Below are 13,179 nucleotides of genomic sequence, written 5' to 3' on the forward strand. Positions count from 1 at the left end.
TTTATACTGCCACACTGTTTCCCTCCCCATCAGTGCTATATAAGAACTGAAGGACCGCTTTGAGACAAAAGGCAAAACCTCTCACTCAAATTATAATAACAGCTACAAAAAGAACAACCTGCCAATTGAATTTGAGCTGATGTACTCCAAAAAAAATCAGAAGCGATTGAGGCACAACAGTATGAGACAAGGTCAATCAATATACCACTAAAATGTGCATTTGGTTGACAAGACAAGCCATTGAACCACAAGCACACCCGCTTATAACCATTAGGTATGGGACACAAAGGTTGACTACTGATAACCCTTACCCTAGATTTGTTTTTTGAGTGAAATGGCCCCTTTTTAAAAAAAATAGCCTACTTCTAAAAAAACATCTTAAGACTCAGAACTTGGTCCAATCCGGCAACTATCCTGCAAAGTTTAGCTCCAATCCTAATTAAACACACCTAAATCAGCTAATCAGGGTATTCAGGCATATTAGAAGCTTCCAGGCAAGTGTTTTTGGGCAGGAACATCAGCAGGACATTGGTCCTCCATGAGCAGGTTTGGACACCACTGGTCTAGCTGTTTTTGAAAATAAAAATGCAGAAAGAACTTCCACTCGGGGTCAAGTAAACCCAGATAGTCCAGAGTAATTACACCGGACAGATAGATTTGAAAAATATATAGTTTTTAATCAGTAAGTACCTCAAAGATGGATTCTATTTAATATTTCACCTTGAAGACCTGTGTTGTCGGTTAAGGGGTGACCGTCTGTTTAGTTGACAGTCAACATCTGACAACATCTGCTCTATTTTCAGTTTGAGATGCTGTGAATCTTGAGGGAAAAGACTATTTCACATCTCAGCCATTACCTGGCAAAAATAGAAATCCTTCCATCTGCTTGGCCGAGACATGTCGACACTGTAATGTGTCGCATGAAATAGATTGTCCGGAACCTGACATAAAATCCATCTTGTTTAGGTCATCCATCTACTGCTTCGCTATCTATCTCCCGCCTCTTCCACACTGTCTAGACCTTCTTTTCCCACTCGGTGCTCTTCGATTTTCACCCTTCTGCACTCACTGCTACATACCCCCACCCACCCCCTCACCCCCCGCTGTGGCTGCAGGGTGGATGTACCTGCAGTAAAAACAGTTCTCAGACTATCAATTACCTCTTCAACAGACACGCAATGTTGGCCCCCATCTCAAACAGGTTCTGTAGCTCTGCCAACAGAACAACATGCACAGACTCATGTTTAAGCAAACACAGTTCATGAGAAACACCCACATTTACTTATGAACACCAGGTTGTTTGCATCACTGCACTATGCACATATACTGTATAAAAAAATTAAAAAAAAGTCAAGGTAGGACATTCCACATTGTATAAAATAAATGAACAAGAATGCAGATATGTGAGCTGAAGCAAATAAATGTGTCACCGGACACCCTTTGTGTGGGGCTGTTCAATGGACCTAGCATGAGAGTTGCAGCAAGAGGAACCAAGAAAGTAAAAAAAAAAGCCCAGCTCCTGTCAGGTCAGAAAATGGCCGAGATGTCTGTGTGTCACACTGGGATTTTAGTTCTCAGAGACAGGGATTTGTCCACATCCCAACTATGGTGTTCACATGGTTTAGTGTCAAAATGTCAATGTTCATTAGGATCTGATTATCCAGTTGTGTTTGAGGACGCCACATGTCAGTAAATGACAGAATCCCACCCATCAACATAAAGGGCATCTTGTCTAATCATTATTCAGGCTAAAATGGAATAAAGAATTTTAAAAAAGGAACACAAATGCAGAAGTCAAAATCAAATGTAAATATGATACCCAAAGATATCAAACTATAAAATAAAAGCAATACAAATGCTACAAGTCTGCTTTTTGACTTTTGAGTCAATGGCATGGCACTCATTTCTGTTTTGACCTATTTACTTATTAAAAAAATGAATTTCACGCAATGATTTGAATGTGCCTCTTCTATGATAAACATTTTTGTTGTTGTTGTTTTAAATAAATATCAAAATTTTTCATTTTGATATTTTGGGGGACAAAGTAAAAAAAAAAAAAAAATGTCCTAATGGTAAAATAAAGAAAAATACTTCAAATGAAAACTAGTTGTTCAAAAAGATTTTTCCTTGATCTTAAGACACTCATATCCGCTATTCACTTCAGATTTCAAGAAATACTATAAAAACAACTAAACGGTCAGCAAATGTCAACTGGAAAACAATGTCAAAGTATAAGACAACCTCTAAAGCCCAGATAGATCTCCAAAGCACTTATTTAAGCATATGATTCTGCTTTCAATGCCAAGTCTAGCTGCCCAGCTCTTGAGATTTAGATGTTTGCTTTCTTTTCCTACTATAGTTGTGTTCCTCACAATCCCCATCTACTCACTAACAGCTTGCCAGGAAAACTAGCTAAATCACTTTTATTTACTAGGGCAGGGGGATCTCCATTAGCGGGAAGATTTACATGGAAACAAACTAAGGATTAGCAATCCCATTAGCAAGCTGAGTCCGTCCTCTGGTTTTTGAGTGAGGGATGTTTTAGCTAAGATAAGATTCATGGAGGGAACTGAGCTGAAAACACAACAATACTGTTCATCATGAATTGCATTGTGGGAGAATCCAGTTATTAATCCTCTCCAGTACATTCATCCAATGCACGCCATCTGTCGGGTATGGCACCTTTGCACAAAACGCTCTTCTAAATTATGAAACAATTTTGCGTTCCTAGAGGTGTAAAGTGTTTGTTAAGGTAAATGTTGTGAGGTTTTTGTTGTCAGATGCCGTTGCCTCAAGATATAATTCATACCCAGAGATACAGAAAAACGGAAAATAAAAGACATCATGCTAACGAAATGAATTCATTCTCATTCGCATATCCAAAACAAGTCATCACATTCCGGGATCTTGCTGTGCAAAGCATTCTGGGGACGGGAGGAGGATGACTAAAGCAGGGGAAAGAGTCACTCATCATGAAAACTAATGCTGTTGATACCTAATGACATTGCTGTTGCACGGCGGGGTTGGGGGTGAATTCAATTGTCTAGCAAAGAAATGAAATGTTTTCTCGTTCACAAACAGAGCGTTATATACCCTAAAGGTAATATAAAGCAAATGAACAAACAGCTCTGACAGGTATTATCCTCACACTATTATTAGTTGTGGCTCCTGAGGTGTGTGCGCTTTGGCCAGTATTGTCTACACCTGTAATAATGGTGTTGGGTTTGAAAAAGCTTCGGAAAGTTGTTCAGCAAACCTCCTAAAGGCTTCGCCTTATACAAAGACAAGACTACTTGCATCACTTTGTGACAGCTGCAATTTTTCACAACCGAGATCAAATAAAAACTACCAAAAGTCTAGCAAGTGTTAGATTTATAAAGATTTCTATTAATAACACCCCTGCCAAAAGTTAAGGGACGTGAAAACCTACATATTTACATACAATCTATTTCTTACGCAATGTTTGCCTCTGCCATGACACATTTGCAGAGTACTAACATTTGAATTTTAACATGCAGAGTTCAGAGGTCCACTGAAACCACTTATTTAAAGTCTCTAGTCATGCAAAGACCTGGGAATATCGTTGACGGACCACTCACTGACTGTTATTACAAACATTTAGACCCTGCCAAATGGAGGCGTTTCAATCAGCATGTCCATAACAAGATGATTTAAGAACAAAATGAGCTCCTGTGTACGCAGGGTAATGTCCTCTTTTTTAAAGAGGATTTGTGCGGTTATTTCAGATCCATCTCTCATAATATTAAATGTGTCATAAAATTTAATTTGTACTCTTAATAGCGGATTTGACTTTTGCTGTTCGGATGAATATTAACAGGCGTAAAATACGGATATTTGAGTGGTGAGTACTTGGAGTTAGAGACGCATGTTTGTGAATGCTAATTACTGCAAGACTCTCAAAAAGAAATTATTTGAACAATAGAGGTAATCACAGCCTATTCAATGAACTGCCGATGACAAAAAGAGGAGCTTTACTCTAAACAAAAGACACCATCTTTAAACAAAGCATTCTTTAAAAGATCTGATACCAACTTGTATTGCTCTTTATTTAAGAGTGTGGCTAATCAGTAAACTACGAGGTCAGTGTTACTACAGCTGTGATGTTTCTCAAATCCAAATGTAGTCCTTAGATCTCACATGCACCATTCCAGCCCAGTCTGAGCACATCATTGGAGCAAAACTGTACCATCTCATGGTGGCTGCCAGGGACAGTAACCAATAATGTACGACAGACTCAATAAGGATGACCTGCTGGCCCGAGGCTGGTGAGAGAGATCGTTTTGGGCAAGTTGATGGAATAGGCACTTAGCTCTATTGGATAATAATGATAATAAAAAAAACAATCTGCAAAATTTTGGACTGTGTGCCAAAAGTATTTATAAATAGTTTTCATGGATATATTATGGCTGTATATTTTCTAGCTGTTGGAAAGAAATGTAAAAAATAAAAAAATTAACTTTGAAATTGATAAATTCTAAATTAATTAAATACATTTTTTTTTTTTTTTTAGTTTAAAGAAAATATTTACAATTTATGAAAAATGTAAACAGTTTTTCTGGAACACAAAAAAGGGAGAAAACAAATTTTAGTAAATTTTGTGGGCCAGTGAAAATATTGGCAGGTCAAGTAAGATCTAAACTACTGGCTCGACCAGTCTAACGGAAAATATCTTTATTGCTGAACCCTGTTTGGAGACCCAAACACTCACAGTGCCTCATTTCCCAGAGATTCTCTCCATATCCCAGAGATTCACTGAATGACTATGACGATACGACCCACTAGACTTTCTCTCAATAGACAAACCATGAATGAACATGTGGAACGCTGAATAAAAGAAACTCTTAAGTGAATATTAATGACACGAGATGTATAAATGACAAGGAATTTCTTTAAATTTATGCCAGATATCACACAGCACACGTGTTTATATAAACCAGCTAAATGATGAGGAAAATCTATACCACTGTCATTTCAAATGTCACTCATCTGGGAAAACCGGTTTACATTATTTGTTTTGTAACAGTCATAGAAAGGATAAATACATTCAATTATACAAAATTATCACTCTTATCAGATTTTACACATACTCAATTACACTTTACTCATTAAAAACCTGTGTCAAAGTAGCACTACAACATTTTTTAAATAATCTGACATTCCAGTGGGACCAGCAAATGAATTTACTCCACCCAAAACTTAAACCGCCACCTTCAAACACAGAAAAATTTCACCAGAGGAACATTATTTGTCATGTTGTTTGTTGAGACATTCACTCTTTGGTGTGATCCCACACTTTACTGAGAAGAGCAGCTGGCGACACGACTGTGACAGAGTTGTAAAAGAAGAATTTCAGGTCACCAGCCTGTATGTGGGAGGTCAAGAGTGACAGACGAGGGGGTCGGCCACTACCGATAAGACCAAAAACTCCTGTTGGGCTCCTGTTTTCTGTTTTTTTATGCAGAGGTGGGCAAGTAGATTCAAAGATCAGAGTGGTTTTGATTCAAGAAACTTTTCCTTTAAAAAGCTTTTATCAGGCTCTGTTCTCCACCCCCCGCCCCGTTTAAGAGTTGCAAGTCTGTGCCGGTGAATGATTAACAAGCATGAGAGAGAGTAATGGTTCAAATTTTGCACAACTTTGAGAGAGCAACTCTCGGTTCTCTGAGGCACAGCCCCAGGAGGTCTCAGCTTTTCATGCTAAACAAAGCGAGACAGACGTGCTATCTTTACACTCTGTTCCTTCCCAACTTTCCACCTTCAGAAAACTAAGAGAGAAAGAAGCCACTGGAAGCACCTTTTTTTCCTGATAAAGAAGCACCCAAAGTTGAGCAAGGAACCGATTGTGTAACCCTCACTTTGCTCGTTGTATTGAGCTACCGCACACAGGTGAAAGAGCCAAACGCACATTAATTTCACAGGAATGTTTTTTTAAAATGGTCCCGGCTTTCATAAATATATCTCAAGCAGACACAAGCCAATTTTCATCTGGAGTTATGAGGGAGACTGCCATTTCAACAACTTTACAACTCACAACAAAGGCTATAATTTTCTTCTGTCACCTTTAATCAATGGTGTAGTCTCTCCTGAGCTGGCAAAAAAAAAAAAGAAGGAAACTTGCCGGGCCAGAAACCATCCAGGACGTTAAGACAGGATCAGGCAGGGAGATAAAGACAACTAAGACAACTGGAAAAACGGGTTGTTTGGCCTGAGACTTCATGTGGTCTCACAGCAGGGTCTCTCACGTTATATCAGTGGTAGCTAGGGGACACTCGGCGGCTCTCTATTCAAAGTCCCCTGAAAAAAAAAAAAAAGCAAAGGAGGGCTCTCACCAGACAGGGGCAATGTGCCAAAGTGGTAGCCAATAGAGCCAAAGTAAAAGTATTGTTTTGGTTTAACAAGTGACAATAAAAGGACAAAAGAGAGAAGGGGGAAAAAAAGTCCTTTGGAGCAGCAGAAGAAAACCTCCACAACAGTGGAACAAAGTTAAAACAAAGTTAAGAGATTACTTACTCACTTTAGGCAAGTACATTTTAAAAATGACCAGTGTAAGAGAAGGAAAATGTGATCTATGTACTTTTCATTCAAAAGTATTTATATAGGGTTTTTTTTTTTTTTTTTTGTAAAGTAAAAAACAAAACAATATAACTTGGATTACTGCAAGTGTTGATTTAACTTACCCATTACAATATGAAAATAAGAAAATATCCAGAGGAAATGTGAGAAAAAGTAATCCTTTACTTAAATCCTGAATGTTTTCTTCGTCCCTTGACTGTTATTCCCAAGAGCGATCGCCAAAATATTCAAATCCTTACACACGTATCATCCAGGTGGGGAGGTCCTTGTTAAAGGCTTCAAGTGGAACAGACAACACAGAGCTTTTTTCCCTTGATATTCAATCCAGTAAGTGTATAACTGACATCAAACGAGTCGTGTCTTTATCCACAGTTCATAAATGTTAACTTGTTTCAGTAGTTTCCCCAGTGGCGTGCTAAAACTCTTGTTGATTGTGGAGAGAGTTGATTGTAGTCCTTCCTGAGGGAAGCTTCTTCACACACTGTGAACAGCGAGTGGGTGTAAGTCTGGGTGGAGCCAGCGTGATGTCAGAACAGGGGCTCTCGGAGTACTTTCCTGGCAAATGGACTAAAGGGTTGTTTATACTCACCTGTGTGCAAAGGTTGTACGTGCTTGCCTGTGTGTTCACTGACTCATCAGGAACCTTGCCGGGACTTAAATGTTAATGATTAATCGTGTTACGATGGAATCATTATTTGATACAACGTCATGTGGAGAGAATTTGGATATAAAATGCTTTGCCTGAACTTTAAATTGTGTTAACAGTTTAAGATAAACTGCTAAAAAAATATAAAGAATATAAATAAGAAATAAATGTATAAGAAACACGACAACAAAAGTAATGCACTTCAAAACTTATTTAAATGTTGAGAAAGAAAGAAAGAAACTAAAATAACGAATCAACTGAAAACAGTGAAAGAAGCAAATTAACAAAAAAAGACTGAAACAAAGGAAGAAATCCAAAAAAAGAAAGAAAGAAAAGAGAAGAGCAAACAAAAAATAAACGTTAAAATAGAGAAAAGAAAGAACAAGAGAATAATTAAATGAAAAACAAAATGAAACAGTGAAAGACTGAACAAAAGTCAATGAAGAAAGAGAGAAAAAGAGCAAAATAAATAGTGAAAAAGAGTAAAAGAAAGAAAAATAAACAATAAATAAAAGACAAAACAAAGGTTGTTTACACTCAATTCTAATAAGTATAAGGTTATAGTAACAAATCTGTTACAAAAATAGGACAGAAATCATTGCTAGAAAGCCTAAGCAGTGATTCCCACACAGAATGCCCTTTAATGTCCTAATCTGACACAGCAATGCTTATTAGATTAAACTGAACCTCAGTGGAACATTTCTACCCCTGCACGGCTAATGGAACACTAAAAAGCCATATACAAATGATGAAACGCATGAGAAACATCCTATGCATTCTATTGAATTTACCACGTAATGTTTACAAATGACACAGAGGTTGGGCTACAAATAATCCTTATCCATCATCATAGAGACTAGGTTATAATATTCTAACTCTGTCACAGTCTATTTTTTTTCGGAGATACTTGTTTTCATTTCACGGGTAATTATATAGATGCATTACATTCCATTTGTGCGTGTAGACTAAATATTGACATGACATAATCAATAATATAATTTCCATTGATTCAAAATGACTGTATCTAGCATAACCTACATTTCCTCAGAGTAGCTTAAAGGAACAGTTCACCCAAAAATGAGATTTCACCCTCAATGTCATTCCAAACCTGCATTACTTGCTTTCTTCTGGGAAACACAAAGGAAGATATTTTGAAGAATTTTTTGACTGCTTTTGCACCCTAAATTATGGAAAATTGTATTCAGTTCAGAGTAACTTGAAACATCCTTAAGAAGACATTAAACCTATTCTCACAACACATTTCTCACTTCTGCCTCTTGTCACATGAACAATGTCTCCAGATGAGAAACCAGGACAAGATATCGCTCTGAGAGTTTCAGGCTCCTCTGGAGGAGAGACATTGTGAACATTAGAGACTGCTTTCTAGGGCATAATTACACTTATATCCACAATGGTCCCTCCGCTGCACCACCCCCAGAGAAAACCCAGGCACACTGTATCTGTGTGGCGTCTTCACTACTGCAAACCACCACAATGTCAGAGGGAAAGCTGCTTCTATTCATCCTTCATGTGTGCTGGTGAAGCAGCTAGAGGGTGAACCACGGGGTGACCGAAGAAAGAGGTTAAGAATGCCTCGCCACACCTGTTGCCCTTCCTGCCCCACTTTCTCCGGGGGCTTTTCAACCATCACATGGCAAGATAAAAGAACGACTGAAATAGCCCGCGGGCTACAGCCTGGCCCCATGAGCCGTTAATTTCAGCGGACGACCGTTTGAAACAGCTTTAGCTTTTACGATGAAGTCGTTAGCGCAGACGGAGAGCACAGCACAGCTGTCAATTACTTAATACCCACCAGCGCCCTCCTGTAATTTAAATCAATTTACTGACACCTTACCCACAATTCCAGCATTCAGATGGGTTACTCTACCAACAGGGTAGAGTCTATTGCTTTCTGAGACACAATAGAGCTGGCCAATGGATCACTGGAAAGGTTCCCAAAGCTTTGTATGTAATGTAAATAGTACCAAACAACAAACAAACCACGTATTCATGGTGATTCATGAACTGCACCGAATGATAATTATCTTACCTTTTCTCTGAATCTTATTTCACATGGGAGGTTGGGCCAGTGGTTCAAAAAAATAAAATAGTTGCTGTTATCATTGTTTTTGATCTATGTTATCTTGTATTCCAATAAATAAGCTTATATGACACCAATATTTTAGATACCAATTAAATTTTACAATTCTAAATTTCAATTTTGATACCACAGCAAAAACCACTAGCTATAAATAAATATAAAGTTCAAACATTATTAAAGACAAGTGAACCGCCAGTAAATAAGAACACATGAACAAATTAAAAGTAATAGCACAATTAAATATAGGCCTATAGCACAAAGATAGAAATTAAATGATGCTTTAGGTTATGTTTTTCGGTGTTCAGATACAGAAATTGAAAAAAATAAAAAAATAAATAAATCACATGAAATAACATTTGCATATTCTTTACTCTGCAACTTTATTTTTCATAGCCATTTGAGATTAGAGGCAACCACTGCATTTTAATCATGAATCGATTAAAACAAAACTTTGACTTATATTAAGACTGTATAATTTCAAAATCTGAAGATAAAACAGAATGGTCTGACTTTAGCTTTGTAAAATTATGCTGCATAAAACATTGTACGAAACAGAAACAGCAGACGGGCTGAATGAGACAATCTCACTATCTGCCAGCAGGTGGCGCTAAACAGCAAAAATACAGCGTTTCCTTGGTTACCACTGTTAAACACAGCAGCGCTGTGCGTATTAACACTAATTTAAATGCATTATACGGAGGCAAGATGAAAAGAAAACCATGTAAACTTTTCTGAAAACAGCCAGTTCCCCTCAGAAACACGTTCATATAAAAGTCAATATTTGGATTTTCTTCCTATATTTCGCGCATCATGAACAGTGATCTTGTTCTGTCTGCTACAGTATTTTCTCCTCTTTGCATCCGTCTTCAACGTCTCTGGCTTCTGTTAACAGCCGTTTACAGGCTAATTATAATAATAGCGTAATATTTCCACACAAATGGCATTTTGGAAAATGACTGCAGTGCAGTTTGTGTGCAAGCACGGAACAGAAGATAGTCTGAAATAAAACAAAAAACGTCTGGTCGATCGGTGCATCACTGTATAAATTAAATATAGATCAATCGTTGTTAAATCTACAAAGTTACTTGGCAAGACAGGTATTTTGACATAGGCTACTTTTGTATGTATTTACCCATTCCGGCGGCTCACGCATGTCAGAGAAGCGGCTGTCTGCGCAAGCTGTTCACACAGAGCACAGCGCGCGAGTAGTGAATGTTGTCTTTCGCGCCCAAATGCTTTTTAAATCACTTGAACTTTTAAATTAACAAGGCTTAAAAACACATGCAAATGATAAACTTTTGTGACGATGCTGCAGTGGCAAGTGACAAATCCGTCTACTGTCCCGAGTGTCCTTCACGCTGGCCCCGGGCCATCGGGCACACCTTATTGTCGAGCCCTGATAAAGTACTAAAAAGTATTAACAAAAATAGTTCAGTTTAATTAGAAATCGGTTATTTTACTTAATTTGAGTGCATGCTATGCATTTTATTTTAGATCATCGCACTGTTAGCTTAGCAAAATGCTAACATCAAACTCTACAGAAATTAATATAGAGGTGAGCCTGGCATGCAAAGCATTATTTGAGAGACATGACAATATGTTCCATAAAATACTGAAAAATATCAATAATGTTTTGTATGTGTATGTATTTTTACTCATAGCAATCGCAATATATGCTTAGCAGCAAATGCTAACTTCAAACCATACTGAAATCAATAGCCATTCGAATCTGCCATGTAACACGATTTTTGAGTCATATCAAAAACAAACAATTGAAAAATATCAGCAAAATAATTCAGCTTAATTAGTATTTGACTACTTCACCTCATATCTGTTTGTGCTATGCTTTTTAATTAATTTTAGATCATCACACTTAGCAACATGCTAATGTCAAACTACAGGAAATCAATAGTAAGATTGAGTCAGCTGTGCAAAGCGCCGTGAGTGTGACGTGGAGTAGTTGCCTAAGAGCATTTCAAATCAGTAATATATAAAATTACATGATGTTTAGGATGAATTTTTAATGTATTGGATAAAGTGTGAACTGTTCGAAACCGTTGTTGTAAAGCCATGAGGGTGATGAAAAACAAAGATGAAAGAAAGTGTTATTTTAAATGTGCTCATAGCCACATTTATACTCATCATTATGCCTCAACTCACAACATGAGCATCATCTGTTACAGACTGATTGTATATAGTCATGTTGTACACTGTAAAGTATAATGTAACAAGGCCTAACAAAATTTGCATTCGCGTGGCCTATTTGTGCATGCATAATTTGTGTGAATGATGAAATCAAAAGGCAATTGCAAAGTCCTGTAATTTGCATTTACGTGTACAAGAATATGCGATGTCTGCCAAATTTAAAATGGAAAAGCCAGATCAATTTGACATTACATTTTTAAATGTCCCAACAGGTATGACCCTGCCGTACTGAAAGAAAAGCAAGAGCAAAGCTGCCGTTAGCCATTTCGCTTCCTTATCACCACACTCCCACTCTGCCAAAACTCAAATGAAAATGCAAGCCTGTCAATTGGTTCTTGTAAGTGGGAATTTTTGGAGTAGGGGGGAAGTGACAATCCACAATAATGTACAATTTGTGTTTGAAAAATAATTTGGATGGATGGATAGTTTTACTATATTTCTTATTTTTCCTTCACAATAAAATTCTACAGATCTATCAATAATAACCAAAATGCAAAAGAAAATTGTATTTGTATTATGCATTTAACTAAATTCACCAGTCTACATTAAATTCAACTAACTAGCCAACTATTTAAAATAATTAATTTTATTAAATTAGATTCTCATTAATAATAATAATAATAATAATAATAATATGTTTTATTTTTATAGCGCCTTTCAAGAACCCAAGGTCACTTTACAAAGTAATACAAGCAATTGGCAAACATAATACACCAAACAATCAGAAGAAACAATCATACAAACAAGTGTTGACAACAAGGAACTACAATTAATTAACTACAAGAGGTCTCGCAATCATATGATGAAAGTTGATGAAAAGAAAAACAGGGAGGCAGAAGAGTTATTTAGAGAACAAAGTGAATAAATGAGTTTTAAGTTGAGACTTAAAGGTCTGAAGAGAGGAGGCAGCACGAACATTATGGGGCAGCTTATTCCATAGCTTAGGGCCCATAATACAGAAAGCTCTGCCACCCACCGTAGAGAGTTTATACTTGGGCACAACAAGCAAGTTATCATTGCTAGATCTGAGAGTCCGTGCAGGAACATATGGTTGCACTAACTCGACTAGGTATTGAGGTGCGAGGCCATTATGGGCCTTATAAACTAAAACTAAGAGGTTGAACTGAATACATTTTTGCACAGGAAGCCAGTGAAGTTGGTGGAGGATGGGAGTGATATGCGCAGATTTTTTATTAAATGTAAGGACTCGAGCAGCTGAGTTTTGTACCATTTGGAGACGATTAATAACTTTGGCAGGTAAGCCGCTATATAAGGAGTTACAGTAGTCCAATCTAGAGGTTATAAAAGCATGAATAACAGTTTCAGCATCTGCAAAATTAAGTGAAAAGCGAGATCAATTAAGAGTATTTCATTACTTAAGTCACTAGATTATAGAGAAAAGGCATTTCTGCAAAGCATTTTAAAGACGAATTTCCAGGGGGAAAAACCCTACATTATGATATATAGTATACAATTTTATACTGCCAAATTTATTTATTTATTTTATATATATATATATATACCACCCTCCCTTTATTAACACATTTTTATAAATCTGGTCACAATGGTGAAGCTTTTGCAGTAATCATTAGAAAACTAAGTCTAGCCTGATTTTTAATGTGAAGCAATCCTCGAC

General features: G+C 37.1%; 1 protein-coding gene across 10 annotated transcripts in view; it reads right to left on the bottom strand.

Annotated features, from left to right (window-relative positions):
* The window catches only part of ptprfb (protein tyrosine phosphatase receptor type Fb), a 180,571-nt gene that overhangs the window by 119,157 nt on the left and 48,235 nt on the right, over nt 1-13,179 (bottom strand). The window contains exon 1 of one of the 10 annotated variants that reach the window (XM_058797476.1): nt 6,696-7,361. The exons of the other annotated variants lie outside the window; for them this stretch is intronic. The gene's annotated coding sequence lies outside the window, so the exon portion shown is untranslated. Of the gene's footprint in view, nt 1-6,695; nt 7,362-13,179 lie in introns of those variants that run through there. 10 annotated transcript variants of the gene reach the window in all.

This window comes from Onychostoma macrolepis, chromosome 02 (assembly GCF_012432095.1).
Source record: "Onychostoma macrolepis isolate SWU-2019 chromosome 02, ASM1243209v1, whole genome shotgun sequence".
Classification (NCBI taxonomy): domain Eukaryota; kingdom Metazoa; phylum Chordata; class Actinopteri; order Cypriniformes; family Cyprinidae; genus Onychostoma; species Onychostoma macrolepis.